This window comes from Lissotriton vulgaris, chromosome 2_1 (assembly GCF_964263255.1).
Source record: "Lissotriton vulgaris chromosome 2_1, aLisVul1.2, whole genome shotgun sequence".
Classification (NCBI taxonomy): domain Eukaryota; kingdom Metazoa; phylum Chordata; class Amphibia; order Caudata; family Salamandridae; genus Lissotriton; species Lissotriton vulgaris.
The window spans coordinates 1,909,036,840-1,909,047,473 of NC_141687.1; positions in this window are offsets into that span (position 1 = coordinate 1,909,036,840).

Genomic DNA, 10,634 nt, shown 5'->3' on the forward strand with positions numbered 1-10,634 from the left:
AATAAAACCTCCATAATAAATATTGAGTGTAAACCACTGTAATTTCAACAAACAGACTACAGTCTGTTTAATGCCCTTCCCCCACATACTCTTAGAAAAGTTTACATAGCAAGCCACTTTAGAACACCCTCATAAACCAGTAGGTCACAGTTCGCAACACATTCTATAAGCAGCACATTACTGTCCAACTCCACTGCAACAGGTGTGGCTGACTGGTTGCAATTAAAAGCATATCCAAAATTGTATATAACATTTTTTTTTTTCAGAGCCAATCACGGAGCTACTTACTTTTCCTTAAAAATCACCACCTAACTTTAGCTACCTGCATATTTGCCCCATTCAATCAAATAAGTCCTTTTTTAAAACCAGGACCCGACCTCCATTTTAATTGCCTTTCATTTTGAAAACTGTCTCATTCTGCAGATTATCAACACCCTACTCTCATGATTGTGCACTGTGGTGACAAAGATCTAGACACACTTACTAGATAGGACTGGAAAACCCTAACAAAGGATACCTTTGCTCAATTATTGGTACTTTTCCTTTAGACTGCCTTGGTATTCTCCAACATATTAAGCATGAGCGAATTTTGCGGATCTCGCGTTCGTGAATTTTGCGGATTTGCGGATTCGCAATCCGCAAAATCCGCGAATTCCCGCGAATTTGCGGATTTTTTTTTTTTGTGTTCGCCCGTGTTTCTGCCAGTTCGCGAGGGTTTTGTACACTTTCGCAAATTGCGAACTTACCTGTCGGGTCGCAAGTTTTGCGAACTTGTTGTTTCTACGTGTCCAGCCTGTTTGGGACACTCTTCTTCATCACTGCCACTCTCTGTCACCACTGCCACTCTCTGACTACTCATGCCACCCTCTGGCCCACCCATGCCACCCTCTGTTTCATCACCACACCCTCTGGTTGTCCAGTGTACATTATTTTCGGCAAAGCAAAGCACACCTTCCCTGCCTCAAGTGACCTGAATTAATTTGGGGCTGATTAATGTGTCACAGAATATTTTTTTAGCTGGCACCTGCTTCCTTAGTGTGCCCTGATTAGTGATCTTTTACACTTGCTAAGTGCTTTCATTGTTGCAAAATTAGTTACAACACCTGCCCTGCCCCAACTGACAATAATGAATTAGGGGCTGATTAATGGATTTTAACTTCCAGCCTGGCTCCTGCTTGTCTCCCTTAGCTGTAATTCAGGACCTTTGTGGCATATGTGTAACTATTCTGAGGTTCAGAGCAGGGTCACATAATAGTTTCAACTGGCAACTGAACTCTGGAGGGGCCCCTCAGGAAGCACTACAGGAAATGGCTACTAATGATGAGCCTGAACTTTTGAACCTGGTAAGTAGTTACTTTCAGTTTTGCTAAGATCGTATTTCTGCAATTTTGCACTTATTCGCGGGGCGCGAACTCACGCGAACAGTGCGAGCAGTGCGAGCAAAATCCGCTGCTCGCGGATTTGCGGATTTTGCGGGAGATTCGCGAATCTCGCGGATTGCGGATTTCCCGAAAATCCGCAAAATCCGCGAGCGGAACGGATTTTCCGCCCATGCCTACAACATATGCCAAAGGCAGAAATGGAAGTGGTCAAACAAAATCTGGCCATAAATAGACAAAGCCAAGAAACATTTCAATAAAACTGTTTCCCCATTCCTCAGAGACCATACAATGGGGTCTATCTACAACAACAGCTTGCATTTTGACATGTATATATAGAAGGGAAACAGCTAAAAACATTGCATCTTGTTTTATGTGTAGTTATCATCCACAATACAGAGGCTCTTCTCAACGCCACCCTATTTACCAAACACTGGCTCATTTTCTTTTTAATGACTTTTTTTTCAAGTTCACAAGTATGTCGCGAATATGCTAAAAAGAAGCAGACATTCGATAGACACAAGCACATTTTAAATTCAGAACTACATAAGTGACTCTGTACATCTGATTGGGTATGTTATTGTCCGAATGGGTCTGTGAGTGGGTGTAAGAGTGTCAGGGTGGGTCTGTAAGTATGTATGTGAGCATCTGAGTGGGTGTGTTAGTGTGTGCTAAGTCTCTGAGTAGGTCTGTGAGTGGGTATGTGAGTGTATAGGTGAGTTTGTGAGTGTGTACATAAGTCTCTGAATGGGTCAGTGAATGGATGCATGGGCCTCTGAGTGGGTGTGTGAGTTTATGAGTAAGTCTGTGAGTAGATACATAGTTGTCTGTGTGGGTCTCTGAGTGGGTTTGAGAGTTGGTGTGAGTTTGTGAGTTGGTGGGTGCGTGAGTGTCATTGTGAGACTGTGAGTGGGTGCTAGGGTCTCTGAGTGTGCCTGTTAGTGCACAAGTTTATGTGTGGGTCTATGAGTAAGTGCATGAGTCTATGAGTGGATCTGTAACTGAGTGCGTGAGTATGTGAGTTGGTGCATGAATGTCTGAGTGGGTCCGAGAGGGGTTGCCTGAGTTTCTGAGTTGATCTGTGAGTAGTTGCAAGAGTGTCTGAGTTGGTCTGTGAATGGGTGCATGAGTCTCCGAGTGGGTCTGTGAAAGGGAGCATAAGTATCTGAGTGGGTTAATGAATGCCTGAATGTGTCTGTGAATGGGTACATGAATCTCTCAGTAGGTCTGTGAGTGTTTGTGTGATTCTCTCAGTAGGTCTTTGAGTGGGTGCATGAGTCTCTGATTGGGTCTGTAAGTGGGCCCATGAGTGTCTGAATAGGTTTTTGAGTGGGCGAATGAATGCCTGAGTAGGTGTGTGAGTGGGTGCATGAGTCTCTGAGTGGGTATGTGAGTGTCTGTGTGAGACCATGAGTGGGCACATGGGTCTCTGAGTTGGTCTGTGAGTGGGTGCATGCTTTTCTAAGTGGGTCTGTATGGATGATTGAATGGATGTGGTAGTACTAGCTTCGGATGAGTGCATATGTGTGTTTGTTGTTATATGGACCTGTGAATGGGTATGTGAGTTTTAGTGTGGTTGTGTGGGTAGGTATATGAGATGTTCTATGGGGTCTGTGAGTAGTTCTGTAGATGATTTCATCAGTAATACCATTCGAGATGTCACTGACCTTGTCATGAGTGATGTAATATGTGAGGTTATAAGCAGTGCATTGTGGTGGTGTATGAGTGAAATATGAGCCTCACTATAATGTTTCTAAAATGTTTTTGAGAGGTAAAGATATATACTAAGCTCCAGCATTAGTAAAATTACTATTGTTTATGTACTACTAAGTGATACTATTTCTATCATATGTAGTCTGAGTGGCTGTGTGACTGTCTGAATCTGTGTGTGAGTAGCTGTATGGGTGGGTCAGTGGGTGTGTGAGTGGCTGTACGGGTGACTGGGGGTGGATGAATGGTATTTGGATGATTGAGTATAAATGGCTGTATGGGTGAGTGAGTGGATGTGCGGGTAACTGTATGGGTGAGTGAGTGGGTGTGTTGGTGGTTGTATTGGTAGGTAAGTCGGTGTGTGAGTTTCTTTATGGGTGGGTGAATGACTGTGTGAGTACCTGTATGGGTGACTGAGTGGCTATGTGAGTGGCTCTATTGGTAAGTTACTGGGTGAGTGAGTGGCTGTTTGAGTGGGTGTATGGATGAGTGAGTGGGTGGGTGAATACCTGGATTGCACAGCAAGTGTCTGAGTGGCTATACAGGTGAGTGAGTAGCTATGTTAGTAGCTGTATGGGTGAGTAAATGGCTGTGTGGGTAGCTGTATGGGTGAGTGAGTGGGTGTGCTAGTGTCTCAATGCATGCGTGAGTATGAGTGTGTGTGTTAGTAATTATATGGGTTTGTGAATGCGTATGTGAGTGGTTGTGTGGGTGTGTGAGTAGGTGTAAGAGAAGAAGTATGGGGTGTGAATGGGTCTGTGAGCATTTCTGTGGATGATATCATCTGTGATGTAATTTGAGATTCCACAGTGATGTCACAGATCATTTAATGAGGGATGTAATATATGAGGTTATAAGCAGTACATTGCAGGGGCATAAGTTACAGTTAGTTCAGGTAACTATAACTGCTGAATTTCACTGGTTTTGTACAAGTGAAATGTGAGCCTAAATATAACATCCCAGGAAACTTTGTTTTTTGTGTGAATTTCTATCCCTTTTTATGTTATTTCCTAACTATAACATCACTGTTACCTTTGATATGTTAAGTGAATTTTTAAGGTTTTTAAAATTTTATTTCCTAACTGTAATTAGTAACTTTTGACAGTGAGTGTGTGAGTACATGAGTGTCTCAATAGGTCTGTGAATCAGTGTGAGAATATCTAAGTGAGTCTGTCAATGGGTGTGTGAGTGTCTGTGTTGGTCAGGGAGTGGCTGCATAAGTGTCTCACTGGGTGTGGGAGTGGGTGTATGGGTCTCTAAGTGGGTCTGTTAGTGAGTGTATCAATCTGATTGGGTCTATGAGTGGGTGTGTGAGTTGGTCTGTGAGTGAGTTCCTGAGTGGGTCTAAAAGTAGGTGTGTGGGTCTCTGAGTGAGTCAGTGAGTGGGTGTGTGAGTCAGCCTGTGAGTGAGTACATGAGTTTCTGAGTGGGTCTGTGAGTGAGCGCATGAGTCTGTGAGTGGGTGGGTGAGTCTCTGAGAGAGTCTGTGAGTGGACATGTGAGTCTCTGAGTGGATCTATTAGTGTGTGTGTCTAAGTAGGTCTGTGATTGGGTGTGTGAGTATCTGAGTAGTTCTGTGAGTGGATGCATGAGTTTGTAATTGGAAGTATGAATGCCTCAGTGAGTCTGTCAGTGGGTGGGTGAGTCTCTGATTGGGTCTGTAAGTGGGTGCATGAGTCTGAGTGGTGCTGTGAGTGGGTGTGTGAGTGCCTGAATGGTCCAGTGAGTGGGTGTGTGAGTCTCTGAGTAGATATGTAATGCCATCAGTTGGTCTGTGAGTAGGTATATGAATATCTGAGTGGGTCTCTCAGTGGGTGTTTCAATATCTGAGTGGGTCTGTGACTGGATGCATGCGTGTCTGAGTGGGTTGCGAGTAGGTGCCTGAGTCTCTGAATGGGTCTGTGATTGGGTGTGTAAGTGTCTGAGTGGGTCTGTGAGTGGGTGCATGAGTCTGATTGGGTCTGTGAATGGGAGTGTGAGTCAGTCCGTAAGTGAGTGCCTGAGTGTTTCAGTGGGTCTATAGGTTGGTGTGTGAGTCTCTGACTGAGTGAGTGGGTGTGTAACTGGCCTGTGAGTGAGTGCATGAGTATGTGACTAGGTGCATGAGTCTCTGAGTAGGCCTGTGAGTGGGTGTGTGAGTGTCTGAGTAGGTCTGGGAATGTGTATGTGAGTCTGATTGGGGCTGTGATTAGGTGTGTGAATCAGTCTGTGAGTGAGTGCCTGAGGGTCTGAGTGGGTCTGAAAGAAGGTATGTGAGTCTCTGAGTGAGTGAGTATGGAGGTGTGTGAGTCAGCCTGTGAGTGAGTATATGAGTCTCTGAAGGCCATACCTGAACATCGAATGAAAACCTGGAACTCATTTTGGGCTAAACTACTTTATAACATTAGGGCAAACAACTCTGCAAAGTCCTGGCACACAATAAATGGCGTAGAAGGCACTCTTCCTAAGGCAGCCTCTTCTAATACTTTAGAACCAGAGTGGTGCCTTTTTTTTATATGAACATTTGAAAGTCCAACCCACATCAGACGCAATTCACGCGCAGGTGGAAGACTCTGCGGGCAGTGCTGTCCGGGAAGCCCCAACCGCAATCCATGACCAGGTGTACTTCGAGCTCCACATCTAAGAGGCCTTAATCCAAAAACAAATTGCAAAGGGGCACAGGGATGGAGCTCCTGGCCCAGGCGGAATACCACCTGCCCTATATATGGAAGATCCAGTTTTCTGGCCCACTCAACTAGCCCCGATTTATTCATCTATATTAGAAAAGAACTCCATCCCAGTGTCATGGCACAGCTCCATCCTTGCCCCAATTTTCAAACAAGGTGACAAAAAATCACCTGGAAATTACCACATGATTGCCCTAATAGATAATGAAGTGAAGTATTTCGCAAGCTTGCTGCTAGACACTTTACAATCATGGGCCGAGACAAATAAAATCACAACACCAAATCAAACTGGATTTATAAGACACAATGGGACAGCAGTGAATCTCATGCACTCCCCCTCCTGAACAACCTGGCTGAATCTAACTCAAGTCCCGTATACTTGGGGTTTATAGACTTTAATTCCACATTTGGCAGGGTCGACAGAGGGAAGCTCTGGCAGAAACTTGTCCTTCTCAACATTCGAGACACTGCTCATGGCTCAGCAGCTTCTGCACCAGGACCCGTAGGTCAAAATTGAAATCAGGATGGAGCATGCCTGCCACAGCCTATAACCACCACACAAGGCCTAAAGCAAGGTTGTGTTCTTGCATCCACGTTATTTAATTTATTTCTGCCTGACCTATAACCGGTCCTTAATTTAGTAAACTCGCACCCACCCAAATTGTGTGGCTTCCGCCTCCCAAACCTCCTCTATGCATATGATCTGGTCCTACTCAGCAATACCAAGATTGGCTTGCAAAGACTTCTGGATGCAACCACTACATACTCCTAAAAGAACAGCCTGTTGATAAACAAAAAAAAAAAAAAGATCCTTGTGGTTCATACACCTAGGTCCACAAAGCCAACATGGTCTCTGCAACAGGAGAAAGTATATGCCACCAACTGCCACAAGTATTTAGAAGTCATTTTCAATGACAACAGCAGATATGCAAACCAGTTGACGGAATTAGAAAAAGAAAGGTACCGCACCGCTGTTTGCTCTCTGATCTGCATACAAACAATGTAATGGCCCCACCTTTGCACCGCTTCTCCAGCTAGCCCAGACAAAGTTTCTTCAAACCTTATCATATGGGTGTGAGACTCTGAAAGGGCGGGAGAGTGGAACACTAGACAAAATACGAAGTATGGGCAGAAAATTTCTTCCGCTCATGGAATTTGCGAATTCTTGGCAATTTTGCGATCCGCAAATCGCGTGAAATTGCCCAAAAATCCACAATTTGCGAATTGGCGGATTTTGTTTTCTTGTTTGCGCTTCAAAAATACTATCTTGCGAGCAGCATTGACTTACCATGATTCTGCGTTCGCTGATGAGTTTTCCTTCAAAACATCTCCAGTGCATATAAGACTGGAAGTTGTAAACTGTATACAGGCGCTGGCTCGCATGGCGGCCTACGTATTAATGTGCCAGAAGCTTAGGGTCTCCAAAGAAGGAACCGTGGCCCACCACCTATGGATTCATCCAGACACAAACCAAAGGTCAGTGGGACACCACTATCTGACCCAAGCCCTAAAGACCCTTTGCTTGGCACCCTCTTGGTACCCACACATTAGACAACATGAATTCAAAAGGGTAGCAAAAATCAGCATGAAACGGCTCTCCTCAATTGAAGACAGGGCCAGCCTCGCTGCATGGAACCAAGGCTGGATGACATCATGCACCTATAAACATCTGACACCTCAGTGCTACCTAAACAATTCCTACAAAGAAAGGACCAAGTTATAGTTCATGAAGTTGAGAATGGGGGTTATCCCCATCACTGGTCACCTCCCAAAATGAAAAAGAGGTAATACTCAGGAAACATGTCGGCTCTGCAATCAACATAAAGAGGACATAACAATGTTCCCTACCCTTCTGGAGGATGGAAGGGCCCTGCTACAAAGGGGATGGTTGGCTAAAGACATAAGATACTGTAGCGGAGTTGTCCTGGCCTGTTTGGATCCTTTGAATATCACCTTGAAATGTGCCCTGGTCAGATATATGGACAGTTTTCCAGGAAGTTAGAGGCACTCACATGTGCACGTTACAGCTGACAGGCAATTTGACCACCATAGGACCCTCGCCATTGATCCTTCCTCTTCATTGACACCCCAGGCGTACTGACCAACAGACCAATTTTACACCCTCAAACCGGGATAAGCACAGCAGGAACTCACTTGTTTGTATACATTTTCCATACAATTACACACCTCTCCTCCTTCAGAGTAATGATTCAAACCCCTTGTCCTTATACAAGCATTCACTTTACACTTAGTTAGCGACGTGCAATAGTGGCTTTTAATGACACAATGAGTTCTTGATTCTTTGATGTTTTAAGCAATATTTTAGTGAACCTATGAAATGTGTATAATGTGACTTGATGGCATCGTCTTCAGTTGCAAAGATTTTAACTAATCATGCAATGAATTCTTGCTACTATATGAGTCTCTGAGTGCATCTCTGAACAAGTGCATGAGTCTGTGAGTGGGTGCGTGAATCTCTCAGTGAGTCTGTGAGTGAGTACATGAGTCTCTGAGTAGGTCTGTTAGTTGGTGTGTGAATATCTAAGTAGGTCTATGCGTTGGTGTGTGAGTGTCTGAGCGGGTCTGTGAGTGGGTGCATGAGTCTTTGAATGGTTCTGTTAGTGGGTCTGTGAGTGTCTGAATGGGTTTGTGAGTGGGTGCATGAGTCTCTGACTGGGTCTGTGATGCTCTCAATAGATATGTTATTGGGTGCATGAGTCTCCGATTGGGACTCTGAGTGGATGCATGAGTGCCTGAGTAGGTCTGTGACTGGATGAATGAGTGCCTGAGTGGGTCTGTGAGTGGGTGTATGAGTCTCTGAGTGAGTTTGTGATGCTCTCAGTAGGTCTGTTGATGGGTGCATGAGTCTCTGAGTGGGTCTGTGAGTGCGTGCATGAGTCTGTGAGTAGTAGTAATATTTATTGCATATGGTTAAAACCTTTACAAAATTGAGTACAAAACAGTATACGAACTAGCCTTGGTTAAAATACATTTACACTCTTTAAAAAACAAGTTCTTTTTAAAAACAGTATTACATCTTCTGCGGCCTGAGCCTCTCCTAACGTATCAGTCCTTCGGACTAAGTCCGCACCATTTTTTCAGTTTTCTGGATTAGGAGGCTCGCCTTCTGTAAGAATTTGGAGGCCCTAAAGACCGTTTGCAACTGAAAACTGTTCAGTGCTAACATAACGGCAGGCCTGCATGTTCTGATTTGATAAAAACGAAATATTTGTGATAGGTAATAAAGTCTCAGACTAGCCAATGATGGACAAATGCACAGAATGTGAGTCAGTGTTTCTTCCGAACGGCCACACAGTCTGCATAGCGATGTTGGCCATGTTTGCTTCCATGCTGGGGTCTGATCCTTTGTGATGTAGGTGCCCAGGCGTATGCGTAGGAGCATTTGTTGTGTGGACGGTGTTATATATTTGACTAGGTATGGTTGTGGGGCACTTCTCTCATACGTGGCTAGCACCGTCCAGCCATGTTTTTTCTTTGCGAGGGCGGCTTTGTCGACAATCCTGGATTTTTGTTTTGCTGTACTGTTGGCTATTGTTTTGAAGGCCATGAAGGGGTGGTTTGTATTCCATGCCTCTCACATGTTAAGTTGTGTCAGTGCGTTTTTTGCTTTGGTTCGGTTGTTAATTTCGCACCAACAATGGCCCATCAGGGTGTCCTCACTTGCTACCATTAATTTCCAGCACATTTTTAGTATCCCGGCTTGCCTGACTTGATACTGGTTTAAGCGCCCGAATTCCACGTGTACTTGCGCTTGTGATACAGACCTTGGTATGTGAAAGATGTATTTGAACAGATTTGACTGTTGTAAGTTCAAGAAGTTTGCGTCTTTGCCTCTGAATAGCTCCGAACCGTACGTAAGGGAAGGTAGAAACTTTGCCTCAATCACTTTCAAGAGGTAAAGGTTGGATGGGCATTTCAATTTTGTTTTCAGTAACATTAGAGCAAACCGTAGTTTATTAGACTGCGCTTTTCTATGCAGTTGGTGAGTTTTTAGTGACCAACTTGAGACGACCACTACCCCCAGGTACTTGTAAGAGTTACTTGACTCTATAGTGTTGCCCGCAATGTGCCATTTGGAGGGTTGTCGCCCTTGCCGGGATGAGAAGCAGACGATCTTTGTTTTATTGTAGTTAATTTGCAAGCCATTCGCAGAGATGTATTCATGCAATCTTGTGATGGAGCTTTGTAGACCCAAGGGGGTCTGGCTGCAGAGAACTATGTCGTCGGCAAACTGTAAGCTCCTTATTTTGTATTGAGCTAGCTTTGGCGGGTCACTTTGTGTCTCCGCGATGAACTTGTCAAGGTCGGCGGTGAAGATGTTGAAAAGGGTTGGGGCTAATACGCATCCCTGCTTCAGGCCGATAAGGGTGGGGATTTTTTGTTGTTGTTCTATCTCCATTGACTAATTTCATCTTGACCCAGGTGGATGAGTATAGTTCTATTATTGCTCGCAACAAGTTTGGAGGAGTGCCCCAATTGTCCATCTTTTGCCATAGGATTTCCCTTGGGACAGTGTCGAACGCCGCCTTTAGGTCTACGAAACAGGTGTACAATTTTGTTGACCTTTCCTTTGCTCTTTCGACGAGGAGGTTTAATGCTAGAAGATTATATGTGGTGTTGGTTCCGGGCCTAAACCCCGTCTGGGTGATTGGGAGGATATGTTTGGAACTAACCCAGTCTTCCAGATCTCTCAGGAGACTAGATGCGTACATTTTTGCCTCCACGTCGATTAGAGCAATCAGCCTATAATTGGCTGGGTCTGTTCTTGCACCTGCTTTAAATATGGGGGTAAAATGCTCCCTCTTCATGATGTAGGAATGTTTCCTGTTTGAAAGGCGTTGTGAGTAGGTGGTTGTAT